Source organism: Pteropus vampyrus, unplaced genomic scaffold, assembly GCF_000151845.1.
Source record: "Pteropus vampyrus isolate Shadow unplaced genomic scaffold, Pvam_2.0 Scaffold178, whole genome shotgun sequence".
Taxonomy (NCBI): domain Eukaryota; kingdom Metazoa; phylum Chordata; class Mammalia; order Chiroptera; family Pteropodidae; genus Pteropus; species Pteropus vampyrus.
Window position 1 is genome coordinate 1795741 of NW_011888959.1, and position 3945 is coordinate 1799685.

A 3945-nucleotide genomic window follows, 5' to 3' on the forward strand; every position below is an offset into this window, starting at 1 on the left:
TGAAGTTTAACCACCACTGTTCTAACCCAGTCCCCTCCCGCCCCGTTTCACAAGTGGGGAGCCCAGGCCCAGAGGGGGCGGGGGCTGGGGCGGGGGCTCGGCCGAGACCCTCCCCTGGAGCAGGCCTCCCAGCCCCGGGCAACTTTGCCTTTTGTTGTAATGGGAAAGGCTTCTGCGAATTTCTTAATTCTCTTTTCGCAAAAAGACAGGTTCTGCTTTGTGCAGAAATCGTTATTCAAAAATTACAGACTCCAGTTGTTTCTATGGAAACATTTTTCACCTTATGCAAATGAAGCGAGAAGCATGAAAACAACGCCTTCCTGTTCTGCCCCCCTCCTCCCTGATTTCTCTCTGGAACCCTGAAAAGCAGCCGCTGAAAGTTTAATCCTGGGAAGTGTGGGTGCGAGGCAGCCTCTGACCCCACTAGGGTGCATCGGCTTCATGCACGAGGGGTCTTTGCCCCCCTGAGCTGAGCTGCATCTCGGAGCCCCCAGCCGGTTACCCAGAGGTCCCGCCTCACTCGCTCCCACTCTGGTCATCGGTGAGTGGTGAGTAACAAAGGTCGCTCCAGAGCGTCCCTCCTGCACTTTGAAGTGGACCCCCGCTGCCCACCACTCCCCCGCGGAAGCTCGCCCAAAACGCAGCTGACTCCCACCTCCCCACCCCCTCCCGGCTCCCTTGAGCACCTGTTGTTTCCCCACCAAACTGGCATTCTTTTGAGGGGCTTTCCCTTGGCACCCCCTTCAGCACCCAGCTCTGCCTGTGGAAGGAGACTGGGTGCTTGTGGGCTCCTGACCGTGTGGCCTGGAGCGAGTCTCATTCCCTCTCTAAGCCTCGCCTTCTCTCCGGTGGCCCCGCCTCACCCGCCTTGCAGGGCGGGGCAGCGGCACCCACCTTGCAGAGTTGAGGGGAGTGTGAAAGGAAAGCGCCATTGTCAGTACTTAGCACATAGTGGGGACACAATCCACAGGATCCCAGTTGCTCCTTGGGAAGGGAGTGCTCGGGGAGCACAGACTCATGAGGATGTGCTGTGTGGGGCGTGAGCTCCCCAGGGAAGCTCACTTTTCGTCACCTGAGAACGCCCCCAGCTGCTCCTGACAGCGGTGGCCACTAGGAGGCAGTGTCTCAGGGAGCAAAGGCACTGAGTTTGGAACCCAGAGACCTGGGTTCAAGTTCTGCCTCAGAGGTGCCCTCACTGCACGATCTGGACACCCAAGCCTCAGTGTCCCCGCCCATCAGGACGCCGTCACCTCCCTGCCCGCCCCACAGGGCCGTATGGGGACTCAATGACTGAAGGCCGTGGGAGGTGGGTAGGCGAGTCAGTGGCTTGGAGGGTCCAGAGGCCGGATGTGACCGCCCGATCTGGGTACGAGCCAGTCCCCCAAGTCTCTGGCTCTGGGGACCCTTGGGACACCCAGCTCTCTCGCTCTGCTGGCTTCTCCCCAAGCCCCTCTTCCGACAGGCCAGCCCAGAACCTCTCTGGCACGCGCTGGACGCCGTTCTGTGTGGTCCACTCACGTCACCCACTTAATACGTAAGTGAGCGTGATGCATAGGTGCCATAATGCTCCTGCTCCACAGGTGAGAGGTCTGAGGCAGAGAGGCTGAGCAGCTCGCTCACGTCCCACAGCAGGCGAGGGCTGACTGGGATTCGGAGTAGGTGACCGGACACCCAGGGCCACGTGCTGGGCCACCTCGATCCTGTGTGCATTTGGGAGTCTTGTTGGTGTCACACTGGGTGGCTTAAACAGCCACAACGCATCGTCTCGCAGTCTGCCGCCTGGAAGTCCGAGGTCGAGGCGGTCGGCAGGGCTGATTCCTTCCGAGGGTTAAGAGAGAGCCTGTCTCCTTGGCCTGCAGACAACTCTTTTCCTGTCCACGTGGCGATTTCCCCTGTGCGTGTCTCCGTGTTCAGTGTCCACTTCTCATGAGGACATCAGATTAGACCCCACCCTGGTAACTTCATTTTAACTTATTACTTCTGTAAAGACTGTCACAAAATACGATCACAGGCTGAAGTGACCAGACTAGGGGCTAGGACACCAGCATATGAATCTAAGGGGGTGGCAGGGACACAATTCAACCCAAAACAGGAATTCAGAGACCATCGAAGGTACAAGACACAGAGGTTTCAGGGTGGGTGAGGATGGCGAAGAGGCCTTTTCTCTCCTCTCTGAATAAGACCCTAATCTATGGCCATGGTACCCTGAACAAGCCCGATCCCATCTGATCTCGGAAGCTAAGCAGGGTCGGGCCTGGTTAGTACTTGGATGAGAGACTACCTACAAAGACCAGGTGCTGTAGGCGTAAAAAATAAAAAATAAGGGATTGTAAGCTGACAAGGTCCTTGCAATCTGTGAGGTCAACCAAGGGTTGCCTCACCTTAAAAAATAAACAAACAAACAAACAAATAAATAAAAGAATAAGATCTTATCCCACGAAGGCAAAGCAATTAGCCTGAGAGCCTCCGTTTTCTAAGGAAGCCCCCAGAACCAGCCCCACAGGATCCCACCGAGCTGCACGAGTCCACGCATAGGAAAACGCCACAGCTCCCTGAGTGCCGCCCACTGAGCCCAGCCGACCGAGACCCCACCTCTGAGAACATTGTTTAAAGTAAGTAAACCGATAGGAAGAATGAAAAATCATAATACAGTGAACAGAACTCGGGAACGAGGGCAAAGGTGTCGCTGAGCAGACGGCCCGTTTTCAGAGCGGGCCTCACGAGACTCTCTGTGCCAATTACCACCGCGCCGCTGCTCGGCTCCGAGGCCACCCCTTCCTGCCTGCTCCTCGTGCAAGATGAGCATCTTTCCTGGGCCCACTGGCCCTGCTCAGAGCTTCGTCAGCAGAAAGCACTGGAGGACAGTGTGTGCGTGCGTGTGTGTGTGTGTGTGTGTCTGTGTGTGTGTGTCGGGGGGATGGTCCTCCACGGTCCTGGCAGGCAGCCTGGGCAGACCCCGCAGGTCGCCTCTCTGGCGTCAGCCCCTGCCACACAGCGTTTGCAGCCAAAAGCTCATCCCAGCGCCCACTCAGGCAGTTTCACAGTGGGCTGTCTCCGACGGGGCACTTCCCCATGGGTGGCTTTCCCCAGTGCCCCAGAGGGCAGATTTCCAGCAAGTTCCCTCTGGTGGTCTGCCAGCAGGGTCTGTCGGCCTGACGCCACAGTGGCCTCTTTGCTGTCCAGTGAAGTACACCCGCCCCCCATGCGACGACGTCCAGATCTCTGTCCGGGACGAGGGGCATCCTCCTTGGGGCTCCATCTGAGCCCCAGGGCCAGTGGTTGCGCCTCGCATCTGCCACTCCTGCATTCTTTAGAGTTCTCCGTACTTCTGATGAGCCGGTCCCTCGTTAATCCAACCCCGTCATAGGCGATACCTCTGCAGAAGACTTTCCCTGTTCAAATGGCTGCGTTGTGTCTGTCCCCTGATTGGACCCTGGCTGATGCAAACTCGGTACCAACAGTGGTCTCAGGTGGGAGGTGGGATTTGGGGGTTGACCCTGTCATGCCTCTGGGCTCCCCACCGTCGGAAATGGGGTGTTGGTAAGTAAATCTGTCGTAGCAGTCGCTTCACGACTATCCCCTGCTGTTGACTGTGATTCGGAGGAGGCTAAACTTGACCATCACGGCAGTTGTGATGACCACAAGGCTTTGGGCGAGCTCTGGGTTCTTTTGAGCACACTTGAGAATCTACCCAGAGCAAACGGCAGGCTGGGTTCTGTTAGCTCTCAGCTCGACAGCGAGCTTCCACGCCGTTCTGAGAGAAGGTCTGCATTCTTTTAGCTGCAGGGCCGATATTGCTGAAAATCAAACACCACATTTAATTGTGCAGGTTGCTGAAATACAACAATTGAATGCACAGTCTCAATGAGTTTCTCACGAGACGGTTAAGGCATCGATTGGTCAGGGTGGGGCCCTGAAACTAGCAGAGGAGCCATCAGATCGGAC

General features: G+C 56.9%; 1 pseudogene; it reads left to right on the forward strand.

Moving 5' to 3' along the window:
• The first annotated feature begins 2187 nt into the window (after positions 1 to 2187).
• Positions 2188 to 2306, forward strand: LOC111746196 (annotated as a pseudogene).
• The last annotated feature ends 1639 nt before the right edge of the window (positions 2307 to 3945 follow it).